General features: G+C 42.6%; 1 pseudogene; it reads left to right on the forward strand.

Moving 5' to 3' along the window:
• Positions 1–4,387: 4,387 nt before the first annotated feature.
• Positions 4,388–6,826, forward strand: LOC116676609 (leucine-rich repeat neuronal protein 1-like; annotated as a pseudogene).
• Positions 6,827–7,955: the final 1,129 nt, after the last annotated feature.

Genomic DNA, 7,955 nt, shown 5'->3' on the forward strand with positions numbered 1-7,955 from the left:
ACTTTCATGTATCTTATCAATATCATGTGCGTTATAATCTAAACCTACCACGGAAGAATTCCTGAAACAAATTGCTACTGTAACTCATCATTTTACATTAATCTTAAAGTAAAATGCAGTCAATGTACAAATAGTTAATTAGGTTTAGCACGAGTGGTTTTATGGGTGAAGCCCGTTTTCTGTGAGTGGGGAAACAATTAATCATTAATCAACATTAATCATCCCTACATCGCGTGTAAATTGCTGATTGAGCCTAGTCATACGTTGGAATATGAATGCATTGTCTTTGTCAGAAGAAAGAACTCATTTATTTACACAATGTTAATCATTTGAGTTGATTTTGTCATTTTGGACTGAAAGTAATCGCATGGTTGCAACAGAAAGGTAGTTGATGCATTAGCTACTACCATGAAGTCTGTTGTCTTAAGGTTGTTGTTTTGTTTATATTTCTCGTACCCCGTTTCCAATACTGTCTAGAGAAAGGTGAAGAGCGCTCTACTCTTTGTACCCTTTATTTGATGACTGAAAACTGAGTGTGCGTGTGTACCGTGCATCTGTAGTAACATTAATGGGAGAAGAAGTGGTGTTAGAATAAATGATGTCAGATTTATCTCTATCATATCTGTCTAACAACAAAAATGCTACCCCACAGACACAGACAGGACACAGAGAACAAGAATACATTTTGAACCCCCACATGTGAGGCGGATACCACGTCTGTCTTTTCTTGTGCCCTTCCATCGTTGCAGTGAGTCTGCTGCTTCAGGGGTGTTGTGGTGTGGGTGCCTGGGCGATTGCAGTACGGGCTGTAGATCAGGCGGTCTTGCTTCTGGTGCCATGGATTTCTTCTGGTGTCAGAGGTTCGTCCACCAGCACGTGACACACCGTCGGAGTCAGTCTTTACCACTGCCTCATTTCTGGTGTGTGTGGTTGCAACGTAGTGACACAGAACGCCATCTGTCAGGCCACGGACTTCGGTGTCTGGCGGGACTGGCTTGTCCCTGGTCCTGGAACCTTCTTGCAGTGTGGTGCGTGGATCACGGAGCCCTCTCAGCAACCTTCACTGCTGTGGGTGACCAGAAGAACCTGGAAGGGACCTTGCCAGCGTTTGGATTGCCAGTTTTCCTCCTGAAGTTTCTTATGACCACAAAATCTCCTGGCTTCAGCGTGTGGAGCGGTCCTTCAGCTGGCTGGGGCAGGGCAGCAGAAACTGGATTCTTATGGCAGAGAGAGCAGAAGACAGTTGTACACACTACTCTAACATATCATGCTCGCACAGAGCTGATGAGGGAAGGGGTGCTCTAGAAGCTTCTAACCCACACTGGGTGGTCTGCCGAAGAGAATTTCAAAAGGACTGAGGTTACTGCGCGTTCTACCATCATTCACATGTACATAGTTTTGTTCTTAACGTGCCGTTATCACTTGACAACCGACTTATTTATAATTTAAATTATATAATTATATAATTAATAATAATTTCTGTCATTTAGAGCTTTTGCTAACACTGAAGCAGTTTGTTTGAAGCGGGAAACACCTCAACCCTTTTGACCAACCATCATCAAACAAAACTTTTTCACCTGTGACGGTGTGAGATCAACAAATTCCATCATGATATGTCCAAATGCCCGCTTTACAAAATTTTCCTTTTCTGCAAATGGTGTGAAGGCCTTGGTGTACCATGTTGTTGTTAACAATAATAGCACTGCCCCTTTGACACATGGTCCCATGGGCCCATGTGCCAACTTTGCAAAACGTGGTGAACAAATGGTGTGGAAGGCAAGGTGTTGGATTCGGCCCCTGCCAGACATCCCCTTAAAGGTGCACTTGCCCTTTTCCATTGTATTCGGCAGCTACTGATTCTGTAAGTGAAAGATCAGTCAGCTGCACTGTGTGTGTGCAGAACATTTGTATTAGCCTAGCTAAGATGGAAATAAGATCACTGATCAATTGGTGATGCAAAATGGGCTTACCATAAGACTTTAGGAAGTTTCGGTGTTTCCACAATGCCCCAAAATCATGTACAACCCCAAAAGGCGTACCTGGAGTCTGTGTAGGTCGTAACAGACGAACCTTCAGCCAGTTTACATGCTTCAGTGAGAGCAATGAGTTCAGCAGCCTGTCCCTGTCTGGTGTCAGGGCAGCGTGAGGCTGACCCATCCACATACAAAACCAGATCTGAGTTTGGCACCGGTGTGTCAGTCAGATCTGGGCGCGGAGCACAGGTGTGTTGCAACTCAGCCAAACAGTCATGCGGCTTTCCCTTTCCTGGCACAGGCATAAGAGAAGCAGGGTTAAGCACTGTAAAATGTTTAACAGTGACATTAGGCATATCAAGCAGACACGTGTGTAACCATAGATAACGTGCTGCGAATAAGTGTGAAGGTCGTTCTCCAAAAGGATCAGAGAAACTACATGTGGCACTAACAATGTTAATGAAGCAAAAATAGGCCACAGGCCGGAGCCTGTCACCGTGAGGCTGCAAGAGAACAAACGTCATGCAGTCCAAATGTTCACCCACTGTCTGAGTGAATGGAAGTTTAGGGTTTGGCAAACCTAAAGTTGGAGGGCTTTGAAAAGTTTTTTTAAGATTTACAAACGCCTGGTTCGCTTCGATCGTCCACATGACATGGTCATCTGAAGACAAGTTGTTACCATGTATTATGTCAGCTAAAGGGTTAACTAACTGAGCAGAATTTGGGATTAAAACACAACAATAGGAACACATCCCTAGAAATGACATAATTAGTTTCTTTGTTTCAAGTTTTGGGAGAAAAACTATTTCTCAATCCGAGATGAGGACAATGTTTTCCCTGACGCTGAAATGTCATGACCCAAAAAAAAAAATGCACTTCTTTTTTCACAAATTGCAGTTTGGCTAAACTAGCTTTGTGCCCTTCTGCTGCCAGGTGGCACAACAGTGCAATAGTGTAATAGTCAATCTTTCAAGGCTCTCTCTCAGTGCTTCGTTGTAGACAGTTGGGCTGTCAATGTTGACCCTTATCCTAAACGTGTGAATGTGTAGGCCTTACCATCACATAAGAAGGCAACCCAGAAAGGCTGTCTTTGTTCACTGGACAACTGAAAAAAAGCGTTAGACAAATAAACAACAGAAAAATATTGTGCCCCCCCATCCTGGAATTCCTTGAATTTAGTGTACGGTTTGGCACATTGGGAGCACGTGCGTGGACCGCTGCATTTACTGCTTTAAGGTCCTGAACAAAACGCCAGTCGACCGGTTTTCCCTTATCACGAATTTTCTTGACAGGGAAATAGGCGTGCGAAACAGGTGAATCAGGACATGGAACAATAAGCCCTGCTTTCAAAAGAGAGTTAAAAACCGCCTGATTCCATTGATTGCTTTTGTTTCAGTGGGTACTGATGTTTTTTGGGCCTGAAGTCTGAGCGAGGAGTGATGACGACAGGCTGACAATTTTTATGAGCCCCACGTCATACTTATGCGCTGCCCACAGGTGATTCGGCACTTGGGACAGCAACAGAGAGATATCTGAGGGTGAAACAATCACAGAATTATTCAAAAACGTGTGTGTTTGTTTCAGCTTCTTTCCGCTGGAACACACTGCGTGTGGCTGTCACTCGGCATGATAAAAGCTTCCGATAAGCTCCCGTGGAGGGGGAGGTGTACACATTCCCTTCCACGGTTCCAGTAAAGTCAGTCAGCTGGTCACAGTCCAGGACAAACTGTCCCAAGTTTCTCCACTGATCTGTAGGAGATTTGGACAAAGAAATATGAGCACGTGAATGTTAAACTCTGAAAAACACTCTCTGTTTTTCAGTCAAGTTTACAGCTACTGCACATTTGTTTTCATGCCAGTATAAGTAAATACACTCAAGCTCATCTGCTTCTTCATTGGAAAAAAAATAAAATAAAAAAAAATCTTCAATCTTGTTTCAAGAAAATGTAAAATGATGTGATAATCCAATAACCGTTACAAAAAGACTAGTCTGCAGTCATGCTAGTTGCTCTGTGCCTGAGATACCGTATTTCATTCAAAACCGCAAATTGAACCACAATCTCAAGCTCACAAGAAAAAAAGTAGTGAGATCCCTTAAAGTCATGAGGATTTTACCCTCTAATGAACGTCTGTACAAAATGTGGTGTCAATCTATCCAATAATTGGTGATTATGCATTAGATACCTTTTAAACTTGGGGGTTGAAACGATTGTCTGTAGAATGACATAGATTTTGTGTTTTTCTTTTCCAGATTACTCTGGGACTCCAAGATCTTGATGCAAAATTCTAACCTCTGCTTCAACTCTGACCATTTCACTGGACTAGAAGACCTACAGTAATCAGCGGAAAGTTTGGTTGATGACTGTAACACACTCTCTTCCAAATCATCTGCCCCTCCTCCTGTTCTACACAACATGGCTAGACGGAGGTTAGACGCTTACCTCTAGGCCAGGTATATGCTGGCCTGATGCTGGTATTAATAGGACTATCCTTCGTCCAGAGCAATGAGTGCCCTCAGCTGTGTGTATGCGAGATCCGGCCATGGTTTACCCCCCTCGTCCACCTACAGAGAAGCCATCACTGTGGACTGCAATGACCTTCGCTTAACACGCATTCCGGGAACCTCTCCAGTGACACTCAGGTTCTCCTCCTACAGAGCAACTACATTGCCAAGACCGATGACGAGCTGGAGCAACTCTTCAACCTGCTGAGCTAGACTTGTCCCGAACACTTCAGTAGCATTCGAGATGTTGGCCTTACCAATATGTCCCAGCTCACCACACTTCATCTGGAGGAGAATCAGATCACAGAAATGCCAGATTACTGTCTGCAGGACCTTAGCAACCTGCAGGAGCTCTACATCAACCACAATCAGATCAACACCATCTCTGCCAATGCCTTCTCTGGTCTCCACGACCTGCTCAGGCTTCACCTAAACTCCAACAAGCTCAAGACCATCAACAGCCATGGTTTGAATCTACGCCCAACCTAGAGATCCTCATGATTGGGGAAAACCCTGTTGTTGGAATAATGGACTTTAATTTCAAGCCATTGGGCAACCTTCGAAGCCTGGTTTGGCTGGATGGATCTGACAGACATCCCTGGAAATGCCTTTGTGGGACTTGACAATCTTGAGAGCCTCTCTTTCTATGACAATAAGTTGGTCCAAGTTCCTCAAAGAGCCTTTCAGAAACTGCCTAACCTAAGTTCTTGGATTTGAACAAAAACCCGGTGCACAAGATTCAGGCAGGAGATTTTAAGAACATGCTGAGACTGAAGGAGCTGGGTATAAACAACATGGGGAGCTGGTTTCTATTGACCAGTACGCTCTGGACAATCTCCTGAGCTCACAAAGCTGGAGGCTACAAACACCCCAAGTTCTCTTACATTAACCGTCAGGCCTTTCGTGATGTCCCAGCCTTGGAGAGTCTAATGCTGAACAACAATGCCCTGAATGCCCTGTATCAATCCACAGTGGACTCTCTGCCCAACTTGCGTGAGATCAGCATCCACAGCAATCCTCTGCGTTGTGACTGTGTCATACAGTGGATGAGCTCCAACAAAACCAGTGTCCGTTTCATGGAACCTCCATCCATGTTTTGTGCCATGCCAACAGAAGTAAGGGGTTTGCAAGTGCGGGAGGTGCTACAGAATAATTTAGCAAACCATTGCCTGCCTCTGATTTCCCATGATACTTTCCCAAGCCACCTCAACCTTGACATTGGAATGACCTTGGACTTGGACTGCAGAGCCATGTCCCAGCCTGAGCCTGAACTACTGGGTGACACCAATGGGGAACAAGGTAATGATGGACACCATATCTGAGAAGTACAGCCTTAGCGTGAAGGGACATTGAGAATTTCCCATATCCAAGTAGAAGACTCTGGCAGATACACTTGTGTGGCTCAAAATTCAGAGGGAGCTGACACAAGAGTGACAGCTGTTCGGGTGAATGGCACTCTGTTAGACAGCACTCAGCTAATGAAGATCTACGTCAACAAACAGAATCTCACTCTATCCTGGTCTCCTGGAAATAAACTCCATGTAATGACCTCTAACCTCAAGTGGTCATCTGCCACCATGAAAATAGACAACCCACTATTACTTACACAGCCAGGGTACCTGTTGATGTCCATGAGTACAACCTTACGCATTTACAACCCAACTGAGTACAGGTGTGCCTCAGCGTCTCCAACATCCACCAACAAACACAGAAGTCGTGCGTGAATGTGACGACGAAGCAAGCAACCTTCGCTGTGGAAATATCTGACCAAGGGACCAACACTGCTCTTGCAGCAGTCATGGGAACGATGTTTGCAATCATCAGTCTGGCCTCTTTAGGAGTGTATATTGCTAAGAGATGGAAGAGGAAAACTATCCCATTCTCTGAAAAAGTACATGCAGAAAACCTCATCAATACCGCTAAACGAGTTGTACCCTCCTCTTATCACTTGTGGAAGCAGACAGTGAAAAGGAGAAAGATGGCTCATCCGAGACCAAACCATCAGGTGGACACCACACGCAGCTATTACATGTGGTGAGAACTTTCCAGTGGGAGATATAGAGACATGTTTCTTTCAGGAGCACAAATATAAATACTTGCTTCTTTGTGTAAGGAACTAAGTACTTTTTTGGCTTTCATGTTTCCTGTTTGTTTTCTTAGTTTTCTCAGACTTGCTCTTTAAAGCAAATGACGAACCAAGATTTTCTGATCTTTTAGTTTAGCATATTGCCTTTTTACCTTTCGCCCATTTTGACACACAATATGGCAGCTTTGTTTAGCTTCCTGGATTTAGTAGTCACTGTGCTTTATTTTTAGTACTTGTTTTAATGAACCAGCATGAGCATTGTCACAGATTCAGTACACAAGCAAAGGAAAGCTGAATTCCAACCTGTTTTTGACATGTTACTGTGGCAGTACTGTTAAAGACTGCCATCTTTCTTTCTCTTGTAAAACAGTTTCACTGTTGACTGTTGTGCACTGAAACATAATATATTAATATACAGTATAAATATACTAATTTGTCTATCAACACAAATATAACTGACAAAGTTTGTTTAGACTTGATATACTGTCTATTAAATATTGTTAGCAATTCCTCTGTAATGTTGTATCAGCTATGACTTAAATTACTTTTGTACATTAACTAATTATAACATAATAGTATGTTTGATTAGACTTTCAGTTTGCAGAGCCTTACTGTAAACCAGCAATAGAAAAATGAATGTTATGAACTAGGTAAATAGATGTAAGGCTTTTTAAATTTAAATATTTCTTTTTTATTTTGCTAGAATATGTCTACAATCACTGATTTTGTTGTGGTTTACACACACAAACAGTTGTTTATTGAGGAGCAAGTTAAATAAATCTTCTTTCCTCATATTTTTTAAACCATGATTTTAACACCAAGTGTCATTTTTAGAAGACAGTACATATAGTTAATTATATATACTGTACATTAAATAAATATGCTTCGGAGAAACAGAAATGTAGAGGTTGAAGTAAAGGTTGAAAAGCTTAATTGTTGTTGCAGGGGAAAAAAAAACATCATCTCATTTAATTTGATTAATTTCAGTGTGATGAGCGTAGCTCTAGGTGTCTGGTTACAACATCAGTGTTGAGAGAGAGAGAGAGAGAGAGAATGGAAGCTGCAGATTGCAGTGTGTTTGCCTCAACACCCGCACTGCAAAGCAATTATTAAAAATAATAATTAGATTCTAGTCCCGGTACAATAAATTACAGCACAATATGCCTTGGAGTACCTACAGTAATTTCAAAAACAACGACATTTGTTACTCAAAACCAAGACACTGGATTTGGTTTCTGCATGTTTTGTTCCCTGTTTCTTTTTTATTCCAGACTACCTCTGTGTCTCCAAAGATTTAGAGAGTACTATGGGGAGTATTATGCAGCTGAGACAAGATTGAAGGAGATGGTGATTGTGGATAGGAGAGTTGCAGCAAGTACAGAGTGTAGCATTA

The sequence above is a fragment of the Etheostoma spectabile genome, unplaced genomic scaffold (assembly GCF_008692095.1).
Source record: "Etheostoma spectabile isolate EspeVRDwgs_2016 unplaced genomic scaffold, UIUC_Espe_1.0 scaffold00003497, whole genome shotgun sequence".
Classification (NCBI taxonomy): domain Eukaryota; kingdom Metazoa; phylum Chordata; class Actinopteri; order Perciformes; family Percidae; genus Etheostoma; species Etheostoma spectabile.